Source organism: Ascaphus truei, chromosome 5 (assembly GCF_040206685.1).
Source record: "Ascaphus truei isolate aAscTru1 chromosome 5, aAscTru1.hap1, whole genome shotgun sequence".
NCBI classification, from domain to species: domain Eukaryota; kingdom Metazoa; phylum Chordata; class Amphibia; order Anura; family Ascaphidae; genus Ascaphus; species Ascaphus truei.
In genome coordinates this window covers 147,588,035-147,602,724 of record NC_134487.1, presented here as the reverse complement: position 1 = coordinate 147,602,724, position 14,690 = coordinate 147,588,035, and the positions used below count along the sequence as shown (strand labels likewise).

General features: G+C 39.9%; 1 protein-coding gene across 2 annotated transcripts in view; it reads right to left on the bottom strand.

The window, feature by feature from the left end:
• Window positions 1–14,690, bottom strand: part of PPP2R2B (protein phosphatase 2 regulatory subunit Bbeta) — a 306,916-nt gene that overhangs the window by 146,804 nt on the left and 145,422 nt on the right. The window lies entirely within an intron of this gene.

Below are 14,690 nucleotides of genomic sequence, written 5' to 3'. Positions count from 1 at the left end.
AGGAACAGAGGGATCGCTCAGGATGAAAATAGTATGGGGCAGCACTGGAAGATCTCCTGGTTTCTATTGTGAAAAGGAGATTCAAAACATGAGGAGACTGGGCTTTAACATTACTGTGTATCTGACTTGTAGGGTCTTAAAACCTTGTATACAACTATATGTACCAAAAATGTATATGATGGTCCACTAAAGAAGCAATCTTTGTTTTTACATTTCATGAACCGGTGGTCCGCCAGCACCAATCCTTTGGTATCATCTATCAGAGATCCCAGTTCAAAAGATACCTGGGGACAATGTTGATGTCTGACTCCACACTGCAATGAGTAAATGAAACCATAAACCTTCAAGTGGAACTTGCATTAAAAGAGGATGCAGTGCTGATTGGTAACATGCAGTATAATGTAGTTGTAACTAATTGAAAACGCGGAATGAAGAGATTCAAGCAAGGACACAAAGTGGAAGATTCACTAAGCGCCGATGCAGGGGATTGCACCCCGATCCAGCAATCACTGCCATTCAAGTTAAAGGGTGAACGCTGGAACGGGGTGTGATACCCTGCCTCGGCACTTAGTAAATCATGTATGGGATTACATTTGTACCTAATTTTGCCCTTTATGCAAAGATATCTTTGCTAAATACTATTTGTTCTTAGAATGACTCACCTGGAAATAAGGAGAAGGCTTTTATCCCAGGCATTATGGAGACTGCCTATCGGGCATAAATTGAGCAACAACCATATGCTCTTTTTTCATGCATAGAGGCATACAGTAAAGCTGAAGTGTGTATCCTTAGAGCAGCAGGAAGGCCAGATGTTGTACGTTATCAGGTGCATATAGCACAACATCTGGATGAGAGTCGCCTCATAGTACATAACTTTTGAAAGATAGCACCTTTTTATACAATACTTTCTTCTGTTCTTACCTCTCTCGCTATCTATATTTATTCTGGTGTGTGTGTGTGTATATATATATATATATATATATACACAATTCCCTGTAACTTTTCTTTTTTTATATGGATGAAATTTGATCTTGCCATACCATCTGCTCTTTTATTACACCACAAATTGAATCACATAATCATAGCAAAGAGGAAGTGGAAGTTACTTTGGGATTTTATTTGTGATCTGACAAGGGAAGAAAGGGTATAAAGTCTATTTAATGAGAACTCTGTTTTTGTGATTATATATTCTGTGTATAATACCTAAGCTCATTTGCGTTTCGTTCCAAGTTATATTGTGAGCCATTGTGTTGAGATGAACAATAAAGGAGTTTTGGTTGGTTTCAAAGTATGATGCACTGTAACATAGCTGGAAATGTACTTACCTACTAATCATATACCAATAATTCATAATAGCACTTTTACTTTTATGTCTCCTAGGGAATGTGTAGATAGTTCTCAAGGAAATAAATATTAGAAGCTAATAAAATATTCTATTGCGTCAATTCCATCACTGTGGAAATGAATACACATGTAGATTTTCTGTGTTGCTTATGACAACATATTTATTGTCTTGCATTAAGAGCAAGTCAGAAGATTTAAACTATTTCAAGCTTGGTGGGAAAAGGCAAAAAGTGGAAAACCAGAACCATTCTATTACATCCCCCAAATCACAAGCTGCTGCACATGGGACAAACAAACAACATAAACTTTGATACATTGACACAAGCCGAAAATGTTTCTGGCATTGATTTTCTATTGAAAAGGCTATTTGCGTCACTTGATACACAGCCCCAATAATATACTTTATTGTCACATTTAAGATGACCATCTCACTAATATTAACACCAATACATTATTGTCACTGTTTGCATTGCTATAAAGATGTAGCAAGACTAAGACTACGGCCCCAGTGCGCATGTTGCGTGTGTGACGGGGTGCCTGGCGGCGCTCGTTCCCTGCATCAGTGCAACCTTATGGACTTCAGATCACTCGCGACTGGGGGGCGCGACCATGACATCATGCGGCCATGACATCATGCGGCTGGTTCGCCCTCATTGGCTGAACCGCAGCCGTGACGTGGCCAATGCTCGACCGCGCGGCAAAAGACAAAAATCTTGTGTTTTGGCCAAGGCGGTCGCGCATCGCGCCTTGTGCAGGCGCACGCACACACGCCGACTGGGGCCTGCCCCATAGATGGCTGGATCTTGTGTGCGGCGTGCACGCCATCGCGTGGGCAGCCGCGGCCACCGGGGACGAAGCCTTACAGTCCCCAAGCACTGCAGCCGAAAAAACAAACGCCCGCGGTACTGAGGATAGTGTCTGCCGCGAGGGGTCGATGCTTCCGGATCAGACATCCGCAGTGTTAATCCGTCCGGCCCACGGTTGCCCTCGGCAAGAAAAACAGTACGTCTGGCTACATCTGCTAGTCTGTTTCAGCTGAACTTCAGGTATTATTATGCAAGAGGCACTGCAAGTTCAGAAGACACAATGCTTTGAATTTCATGTCACTGACATTGTGTTTCGGAGACTGCAATATGGAAGGGGCTACAGCTCTGCTGTTGGAGGGGTCTGTGACACATGTCTCACGCATGCACTCTGAATATTCCCTGCAGCGAAGGAGAAAAGAGACTGTTTTAGGGGGGAGTAAATCTGTGTTGTCCTCCCATGAATTTTTATGAGCCTTGTGCAAACCTTAGGGCTACCAGGCTGCAAAACTCTGTATTTCTAAATATATGTACTACTTGAAACAGGCTAAGACCTAATGAGAACAATATGTGCAGAAACAGCATGCCATTTTCTATAAGTATTTTATTTCAGCTTACAAAATGGCTGAAGGCGTTTCCTGCAGAGAGCCCATCTGCTAATATGAAATGAACCAATATATAACCTCTAAGCTGTAATATTAACCCTTTTGCTGCCCCAACCCGTAACCATGTCCCCTTGTGCTTCACCAGAAACCATGTCATTTCATTGTTGTAATATTCCCCGGAGTTCTGCATTAGAATACATATAGATATCCCAAATCATTGAATTATGGAATCCTACCAGGATTGTGTTTTACTGACAAAGCACATGAGTCGGGCTCTTGTTTAGATGGTAATCACGCTGCGATTACTAACTTCTATCATGTTTGGGGTAAAGTAATAATAACTGCACTCTACTTGTTATTGCTTTGCAGCCAGTTTCCTGTCACAAGCTCTCCCCTGGTGACATAGAGATGACTTAACATGCAAACCGTACTAATAGCGATTTACTACTTACATATTCATCTATTAAATGGGAAGCAAAGTAATTTGACATGTGAGTAAATAGCACTGTTAGTACAGGTCACTCTGACCTGCATTAAATGAGAACATTTGTTAGAGGTACAGTGGAGCAGATTTTACAAAAGAATATAAAGTAACTTTAGAGTGTTTTGGTTTTCTCTACTGTACCTCTCATAAATGTTTTGATTTATTGCAAAGTCAGAAGCCGAATCCATTAGGCTTTGGATATTGGGATATTGCTACTGCAATGACATTTATTCACATTTCTAAATACTCTACTTTCCTACTCCTTGTAGTCGGCTCAACCTCTAATAAATGTTATCAATTGTTGCAAATTAATAGTGCTGGACCCAATAGGTTATGTTTTGGAGGTTTCGTGAGAGTCCTGAGAAACCAGAGCTCCTTTTTATCATAACCGCATCAAGTATAAGGATTATTATTGGTGAGTTCCAACCTTCTGATGTATTAGTGAACCGGTGATATAACATTATGTAGCACCCTGCTATATTTTCCTAAAATACAAACATGAAAGGGATGTATCAATCCACTCACCAAATATGTATTTACTATTAATAACAAGGTGCATAGGAGGAGAAAACAAGATACACAACTGATCCAGAAGGATACCAAAAGATCCAATTCTTTGCACTCAATGTTTGCTATGAAGGAATATATAGGACAACTATGGTCCAACAAATAATTATCCTGTATAGGCTGTCTGATAGACTGTGGGATCAGTAATGAATGAATTTAAAATAAAACAATAACAACATTTTATTACATCAAGTTTATAATAAGTGACTCAGTGGGCTGTTACAATTATATACGCACTTAAAAGAACATGTATATTTAAGCATCCTACTGTACTTGAACCTGTTAATTTATTAGTCACTATAAGTGTAAGCAAAACATTGCTAGTCCTTCTCTAATTCAAAATAAGATCAAGTAGCTGGTTGCAGACATACCTCATTACAGAACATGCATACATTTGTTTGCTGCAAATATATGGGGCAAATGTTTGTTCCCCTAAAAGAGAACCATTTTGGTGATGTTAATTATGAAATATCCACACGAGTTGAGAGACGTGTGTAATGTGAATCTTCTGTTCTTTAACTTAATTGTTGCGGTTCTGCAATATATCAGTCAAACTTCTCATGCCCTGTGAGCAAGACATAGGACATGCTGGTTTTTATTGTACCAAACGGAGGCAAGAAAGATCTGCATTATAAATCACAATTCTTACTGTAAATATACAGTAGAATTCACTAAGGCTCACAATTTTAGGTACCATTCCTTTTAGAAATTATGTCTTATGTGGCATAAGTATTTGTTTTAATACTTTTTACAGTCACAGTGTACTGCAATTAATTGGGTTAAGAGATGATCTAAAAATCAATAATAGTGTAGATAGCTAAACTATATAATTCTGACGTTAATGTTCTCCCATGTGGATTGTTAGTATAAGTAATGTTTCCAATGATCTCTAAACACGACCCAATTGAAAATACTGTTTATTGTCTGAATACGAGTGATCATTGCTGACAAAAGCAGATATCCTATGTTCTTGAATTATTTGTTTAGTGACCTTAGCAATGAACTACCCTTTGTGAAGATGATCAAGTGCTGGCTAATCAGAACTGCTAAAAATAGGCTGAGACAGACAGACATCTAAGGGCCATGGTGCCTTAGGCCTGCAGAGGCTGGTCAGTGAGCGGGTGCTTACCTGGCCATGGTGGACTGGCCGTGGGGGGCGTTCCTAGGGGTGTCACGGAGCTGGTTTGCCCTCATTGGGCGCACAGCTCAAGTGACCTGCATGCTGCGCCAAGAAGTCAGTTTGAACTGTTTTCTTGCGCCTCGCCTGCCCCCTCCCGGTTCCACACGCATGTACCCGCACGCCGTATGGACGCGAACACCGCCTTAAGGCAGTCTTTTCGCATCCGCACGGTCTGCAGTACCATGGCCCCAGCCTTATTCTCTTCAGGAATATAATTAACATCCTTTATACAATTTAGCTCTTTCACGCATTTACCAACGTGTCTGATACAGAAATTGCATTTCAGTGTAATATCATATTGTACTCCAATAAATATGTCACATGTACAGTATGAGAACTGTATGAATAAATGCATCATATCTATGAGACATCATGATAATGGTCCGTGACTATACCAAAATGTCAACCCTGGTTTAATAAACCTTCACTCTATCACGAGTCCTGTGAGTGTCTGAGTTTCTCAGTCTACATATATGGGACAAAAATAAATATTCCAAACTTGTCATACTAGGACTGTTCAGGAGAATTGAGAGGACCTTAGATTGATTAGTATGTAAGGACTATACTGTTTGCAGAGTTACTGCTACACTGCACAGTCTAACCACAGGTGAAAAATCTGCTGTTTGTCCTCCTCACTATTTATGAGAAAAGAGTTTAACAGAAGGCTGGTTTCAGACAGCCTGCACCATTTACAGCTTCATAGCAGAGGTCGCACAATTCCATCTGACCAGTACATCAACACACTTTCCCATTCACCTGGCAGGAAGCAGGAGTCTGCAACGTTTAACATTCATTACTATTCTTTAAAAGTTATTGGTAGTGCCATGTTAGCTGAGTATCTCGTATTTACATGCAGACATTCTGAATTTTTTTTACCAATACTTGTTAAAGTATACATTACATTACATCCTACAGCCACAGGCTAAACTGACACCTCCCTTGTGTATTTGTTGTAAGAAATTAAAGCTATCATATGAAATAATGCAAAATATGTGTCATAAATAAGATGTAATTATTTGAACAGGTGCAATAAACAATTAAACAAAAGAAAATGTTGTACGTGAAATCTGGAATGTGTGTTTTATCGTTCTGAGAAAGAGAGCACTCGAAATGGATTAGAAAGCTTTGTTATATTCTGCATTAATTGTGGAGTGAAATACTGTAGGATCAAACAATCTCCCTTTAAAAACTGCTTCTCTGGCGCTCCTCTAGTAGGACAATGGCTAATAGGACTAAGGACTAAGGTTACAACCATGATTCAGCTGTGGACACACCCAGGGATAATCTGGTATCTCAGTCTCCAAATACTATTCCCCCCCCCCCCCATAAACTCACAGCCAACTCATCATTATTCTGTATTTTGCAAGTTTGTAATGATCACAGGGATATGCTCTGTTGAAAAGCATGATGATAGATCTGCTTTACTATCCTGTTTGTGTACTGGGCCATTGCAATGAAACGCAGTGTGCTAGAGGTGAAAATTACCTTTTTCTAATGTCAGATAGAAAGCTCAATTTTCACAGCTCTGCTCTGTGATTGCCTCCGATGTTACCAATTCTACCCACCACGGAGAAGCTTTACAGACATTAGAAGCAGGAAGTGGGAGTCAGCTTAACACATTACCTGCTAGAATAGCATGCTGCACCCCGGTAAATCCAATCCCTATTGTAAAATGACTGTATTTTGAACATGATGTGTGATATTTGTGTGTACATAGCAGAATTACAAAAGGATATTTGTATAATGTTCAACAATTGCCTAATAATGTTAAACACTTGAGTGTTAATCGCACGTTGTGAAGTGCCTTACGTCATATCATGCCTGCAATATTATTACAACATTGTGTGTTGTGTATTGCAACATTTCGAATGCGATGCAACAATTTTGCCTTAAAAGTGCAGTGGGCAAAACCAGAGACATCGTTGTACTTGCACAGGAGCACGGCCAGCCATAAACGATACACTGGTATTGTTATAGGGAGGCTGAAGAAAAGCAGAGATGGGTATTGAGACCATTTTATGTTCACCTCATGACCTCCTGTCGTTTTACTGTGTATTAATTGAGGATATATCGTCCACACTCAGAAGTCATTTTTTGATTGGTTTTTCCACGGGGCATCTGGATGTTTTTAGTATAAAAGTGGATCCACATCTGTCTGCACTTGTATTTTTATACAGGTCCCTGCTAAGATTGAATAGTTGATATAACAAGTAAAACATTAACATACAGTTAAGACGCCTCTAATTCTGAATTCTAATTAAATTCCTGGGAGGAACGCACATAACTTCAGTTACAAGGTAAAGATTCATATGATTGGCAATCATATTTAAGCCAATGACAAGTTTAACAAGAATACAAATCCCTTTTTACGTGGAGCTGTGTGATTACAAAAGCTTATGTATTATTTTTTAAACTCGCCCATCAAAATCTAATTTTTTTCTAGGTCCCTATGGCTGTCAGATATCCAAAACGACGTTGTATTTACAGTTACATTACATTCTTAACCTATAAAAAGAAATAGAAATGATTGCATTTTTATTTTCCAATTTGTAGAGTGCACATAAAGCTACAGTATTCTGAGACACAATCCTACTCCCTTCAGATATGATATTAGTTCCTCTAGGGCAGTTTTAAAAAGCAAGTAGAAAATGGGTTACAATACCATCCATCTCAGTGCAGTAGCAGCATGGAATCTGAGTCATTTTGACCAACATGAAATCAATTAAGGTCTCAGCCATTTGAGTCTTATATCTAAAAAACAATCTCACCAAGGGCCACCATGTAGAGACTGCAGAAGAGAATTTAGTAAGTCAATGTGCAAATCAGTTGTGGTTTACTATGGCTGCCAATGGTGTTTCTTATAAAATTAGCCAAGACCTACAACAACAGTTAAGATTTTAATACTGTTACAAAAATGTAAGTGCTTTAAGAGCTTGAATCCTGCACTCATCACTCATTAGACCTGAATATCAACTAATAAATGTAATGGTAACACATGTACACCTATAAGGTATAAATATAACATCTTAATAAATATGCCTTGATGCTACAAAATAAATACTGGACAGCAAAAAATGCTTAAAAAACAATATTGACACACACATGTAGGAGTAAAAAAGTGCTATTTAATCAAGCAATGCATGAACCAGAATGTTGGTAAGATGTTGCATGAGTCTGTATCTTGTTATTACATTTATATTTGCGCACACCTTTGTTATACTTGTGGTTTTTTTTTATAATGCAGAACAATGTATTTCAGGATCAAATATGTTGAGCCTGAAATAAACGTACATTTCTAATGAATACTAGAAAAAAAATATATATATTTTGAGCCAATCAGAAGCAAGAAAACACGCCAGCCATGGCAGGAACACAAATTAATTATACTGCCGGCGTTTCCTCTGCAACAGTAACCGTGATTTTATTTTTAAATGATCACTGTAAGAGATGTGTGCAGAGGTATGCAATGGAGACCGTTTTTAAGGTGAAATTAAAATAAGGCTTTATTGCCATATTGCCAGTCCCTTTAAACAATACAGCAAACAAAAATATACATAAAACAACAAACACCTATCCCTGTGTAAGGGCTCACTTACTTCCCAGTCCCTCTCTGCAAGGCTGGGGGGGGGGGGGAGGGAGCCCCTTACCCACTTATCACCCCAAAGTCCCAGTGGTACCTTAACGCAGGTGGCCCTTCAGGTCAGTGGTGTTCGTGTAGGTGTCTGCTTGAGGGTCCAGGCATAGAGGCCTGGTCCCCTTTTGTCTTGCTCCCAGAACACAGCCCTCCTTTCCTTATGTCAGCTCCCTTGTGAGCTAAGGAATCTCTTTCCTATTTCTCAGATCAGGCTTTTTCTACAAGTCCGAATCAGCCAGGTGGAGTCTGGTTGATTGCACACAGACAATCAACCAGCACACTGCTGGATTTAGAGGCAGTTTCCCTCCAACAGTGATAAGTCCCTGTTACAATCACCAAAACAGATGTTTATTAAATCTAGCCAAATGTCCACCACCTAATACACATGCAAAGTCTTGTCATATAAGGGTCCATATATCAAACAAAGGACAAGTGTGCCTTGAAGAACAGCAATTTTCCAAAATAATTTCTGTAGATGGCTGTGAAAAAATGTAAGAAACGTAAGTTCAGATCATTAGTCAGGAAGGTTTACGTCATCTGATACATAGTGGCATTTGACGGGTATGACGGATGGAGGCACATGGGTCTATTCTATAAATTGCATGTTGTACAGATGTAGTAGCAGTTATTGCTCCTGTTGGAACGCTCCAATGGGTCAAATAGTGCTTACCTGTCCCACTGTGGCACATGGCTAAGTGAAAACAATGGCCTCTTCTTCTGCTGACATATTGCAGCCAGACACACGTGTAATAACGCCTGCGACATCAGTACTTGTCAAATTGTGTGAATTGACAATATAATGTGTAATGGTCAAAAAATTGTGATTGCACCGTAGTCTATAAGGTTTTACGCTTCTGAAAAATCGTGTCAACTAAAATCTCACCTTCTGTGTGAGTAAACATGCAAATTGCTCAATGTTGACTTAATTTTTATTTTAAACAGACTTAACATAACACTATACAAATCAGCTAATTTACAAATACTGAAGTGGTTTAAGAACCCTGTAATTTTGAAATATTTGTCACACACATGCGTGCCCTGAAAGAGAAGCCCAGTGAGTAAAGGCACTGACTCTGAAACCAATGATACTGCCTTTGAAAAAGAGGAGCCTGGTTCAAATCCTACTGTCAAAGGCCCTTGACTGCCTGAATGTCCACTTTGGATGAGAGGAAAAGGACTATGGAATAAGTTTAAATAGTAGCGTTGTCTTCCGCTGCTACAGAGCAGCTCTTCTCCAGCCGACCTCCTGTGCCACCCTGCTCCTCAGTCTTCTTCTCCCACCACCGCCTGATGTTCTCCTCCTCTGCTGCCCTGCTCTACTCCTGTCATTCTCCATCCTCTTCTCTCGCCGACTGACATCCTCCTCCTCTGTCCTCTTCTCCCTCTTCCGCCCCCAGTCCTCTTCCTCTGCTGTCCTGCTCCACTTCAGACCACCGAAGCCAGGTATATGAGAGGTGGAGGTGGAGAAGGGGGTGAGAGAGGAGGAGGAGCAGGTGAGAGAGAAGGATGGGTGTGAGAGAAGGAGGGAGGTGAGAGAGGAAGAGGAGAAGGAGGGAGTTAGAGGGGAAGAGGATAAAGAGGGGGTGAGAGAGGAAAAACATAAGGAGGGTGTGATTTGATTGAGGAAGCGGTGGGTGATGGAGAAGGGGGGAGTGATTGAGCAGGTTTGGGGGTGAGAGAGGAGGTGTTGGAGGGGGGTGAGAGAGGAGGAGTGGGAGGCGGTGAGAAGCGGAAGAGGATGGGGTGAGATAGAACAGGGCTATAATAACATTTTTTTAAATCTGAAAGTTCAGGGAGGGGCCTGGGGCAAGGCTGGAGGTTTACCTAGGGTAACGAATATCCTTGCAGCGGCCCTAAGAAGGAGCAATATAAATACACTGAGAAAAAAATGAACAAAAATTAGGAATAAAATGGCAAATATTTAGTTCCATCCCAAATTATGTTTTTCTTTCTAAAGAGGAACAGTTGTGAGCGCTGTCTTTATAATTTATAGGCACAGCAGTTAAGTGTCATAAAAAAGCTTTAAAAACACTTGCATCGTGGCCTAAGGGAAGAGACTAACTTCCTTCATTTTCATTGCAGAATCGTGTGGAATGATAACCAAAGCCAACATGACTCCTTACACAAGGCAGAAATGGCACAGAACTGAAATTGCAGAGAATAAATCATAGATTTTTACCCGAGGGTAGAGAAACAGACACATTATAGTAGCAGTCTTATATTGAGGTTTATGTTTTTTAATCCTTGCTTGCAACTGAAATATTTATATGGTTTACCCCTCTAGTGCCGGAGAGCACAGAACTAAATGGAACTGCAATTTACTTATTGGGGGTTATTCATTAAAGTGTGATAAGACAGATCAGGGAACTTTCACATGGAATCTCCCCTGATCAGCACTATAGCCGATCGGTCTATAACCCTCAATGTCCCTCTAGCACAGCACAATAAACAGACTTTTATGACAAAGATTTGCACAATTGCTAAGGAAATAAAATATGTATCACTTGTGAGCATATTCACGTCTCAGACAGGTCTGCAACCCTGCCTTTCACCATTATCTCTTAGCATACAGTGCTTCCACTGTAGCTAACTGCTAAGGAAATGTGCATCTATAAATGCTACAGTAGGTAATGTCTGCACCAATAGCCAGTATGCTACAACTGTCCTCACAGAAATTAAAATTTCTGCCATTATTTGTAATTTATCAAGTAAATATAGTAAAATTCCAAAAACGTGTTTATAAATGGTAAATAGAAATGCTGCCGAATTATAGGCAGTAGGCCACTGCAGATGTTCTGAAGTGCCTATTATAGTCAATGAAAGTTATTCTTTAAACTGCGATAGTACAGATCATGGCAACTAGGACTTCAATGGTAGCTTCTGGATTATAGTAGCCTACCTCAATCGTCACTATTACAGTTTAATGAATAACCCACATCTGTGTGTATATATGTGTATATATGTGTATGTGTGTATATATATATATATATATATATATTGTACGTAACATTTACCATAGGATTCAATAGTAGTACCATAGTAGTTTACGGCAGTATAACAAAGCGTAGAAGTACCATATATATTGATGCTCTATGTAAAATAGGTGAATTAAATATTACATACAGTAAGGATCCTCTACGTTTTTGATAAGACTGACATTTTTTTACAGAACACAATAGTATACAAAGTAATTCCTTGCTGTAATACCTAATTTCTAAGCAACACGCAGTATATCAGTTAAGAGGTTAACAGCTAAACGGGCCGCCTATGTGAACACATTACTATTAGCATAACCATTAGCATTTTATGCACACTCTTTTGGGATTATAATCTAAAACAAATTGCTTGCTGTTAAATAATAAAATCGTCTAATTTATTTTGTTAATAACAAGTTTGGGTAAGGGCAAATATATAAAACATGAGAGGATCATTAAAAAGAGTTACAGTTCTTATTAATATATATATATATATATATATATATATATATATATATATATATATATATATATATATATATATATATATATTTTAAACCAACTCCTGTTCCCCCACTGCATGTAGAATACACCCATACAGTAGCATACTGTACACAATTTGCCAGCCAACAAATCTGTCTAATTTGCCTATACTTACTGTATCTCTCCATGGTGCTGAAACCAAACATTTCAATACTGTATAGAGATGTACTGTAGCAGAGGTTATTACCCAATAGAGCTACTTTTAAACAATGAGCAAGCATTAACGCAACACACTGCATTAACGGGAGCTGTAACGTTTGCAATATTTGTAGACTGTCGTAATAGCTACCAAGAAAAAGTTTAAGCAACTATGCATCTTTTCCCCCCTAATTTTTTTTGTATAATCTTAAACAAATAATCTTCTGTGGGTCTTGGTATGAGCCAGACTACAGCAAGAAATTAAACAAAAATAGATTACGTAATACGTATGTATTGTACATTTAAAAAATACACTACTAATTCCTTTCCAAATGTAATATACAATAATATCATTTCTTAATGTATAATGGACAAGAAAACAAAGTTGAACCATCATCATTTGTTGCTCCTGGAGTCGCCCGGCTCCTGAGATTTATATTATTTATATACCAGTTTTTTTCCCCTTTTGGGAAATCTATAGGGCCGTTGGGTCAGCCTTGTTCCAATAAAAAAAGGCCTTAACATCATGTGTCTCGACTCTCCGTCTGTCATCTTGTTTTTTTTTGTTTCTTTGTTTTACCAGTAAATAAAATCGCAAACGTATCAGGAATCAGCAGGTTGACAGGATTAGTAAAAAGCTAAAACGGCAGTATTCAAGCATTCAGGATTTAAAAAAATATACAATTCATAAGACAACACTGTAAAACATTTGTTTCATGATTTTTTATAATGCTTTACTTTAGGGGTAGCCAACCTGCGACCTTTCAGTGCTCCATGTGCGGCCCTGATGAGGAAAAAAAACTTGTGGTTCTGACTGCAGACAGTGCAGAGATAGCATGGAAGAGGAAAAGCCGGAGCGCCCCCTAGCCAGCTCCTCTCCTGAGCTCTTATGGACCAGCGACCCCTTGTGGGCTCCCAAGCAGCACAGAGTACAGTGAGTATACACTGACTGCTGAGAGCTCCATGTGTTCCTGGCTGTGGAGACTGGAGAGCAAGGTGGGGACAATCACACCCCCACTGCTTCCCTTGTCCCCTCATCCCCCATTGTCCCCACTACCACATCTCCACATGTCACCCCCTCTCCCCAAGTATCACACCCTCTACTCCCCCTCCTGAATCACACCCTCTTCCCCCCTTCTGAGTCACACCCTCTTCCCCCGCCTCATGTCACACCCTCTTTCACCTGTCCCCATGTATAATACCCTCTTACCCCTCCTCATGTGTCTCACCCTCTTCCCCCCTCATGTGCCACACCCTCTTCTCCCCCCCTCATGTGTCCCTCCCTCCACATGTCGCCCTATCTTCCCCTCCTCCTCGTGTGCCCCCCCCTCTCCCCATATGTCACCCCTCCCACTTGTACTCTGTCTCAGGTTATAGCGTTTGTCAGTGTATAGTGCCATCAGGTTATGTCCTGTGTTAGTGTGTAGTGCACTGGCTACATACTCTGTCAGTGTATAGTGCTGTCAAGTTATACTCCGCACTATACACTGACACAAAGTATAATCTGACAACGCTACACACGGACAAAGAGTATGTAGCCACATAGCACTACACACTGCATAACCTGACAGCACTACACAATGACACAAAACATAACCTGATGGCGCTACATACTGAGACTGTCAGGTTATGCTCTGTATCAGTGTATATAGGTATTTATTTGAATTTTTCCTTTTTGTGGCCCTTTGACAATGAGACAGGTAAATTTTGGGTCCAAGTCAGGCTGGCAACCCCTGCTGTAGTACTTCATTAAGCTTTCCTATTATTTAAGTGATGGTTTTGTAGTGTAAGTGGCAGGGTATAAAGGCTTACAGATGATGCTTGGTGAATTACTTTATTCTATATAGCATTCCCCCCCCCCCCTCTATTCTGCCCTTTGTTTGTCGCGGTTTGAGGAGCATCTAAAGAAAGAGTTAGAGAGGAGCCATGAGCAAACAATATTAAAATGTTAAACAAATTCCTGTGCGTCAAAGTGCACTTTTCTTTGTCTTGATACATAGATAGCTATGTGCTTAAGAGCAATATTCACTTGAATATGGCACTCAAATACTTAACATAAGCAGAGGCAGGTCCTCTGTTTACTCAGTGTGCATGTACAGAGCATTTTCTACAATGCCCAACAACCCCATCAAACACCTGGAAACATGGCCGAAACACTTTGCTCTGCAATTTGCATATTTTCATCACAACTGTAACAGGGACTTATCCCTGGTTAAGAGAAACTGCCTCTAAATCCAGCAGGGAGCTGGTTAAGTGTCACCAGGCAATTAACCAGACTCCCCCTGGCTAAATTAGAGCTCTAAGAAAAGGCCTCCTGTTGGAAACAAGAGAGAGATTCCTTAGCTCACAATTGGGCTGACATAAGGAGAATGAGAACTGACCAGAGATTCTTGAGCATACAGAATTATTGTGTGCTG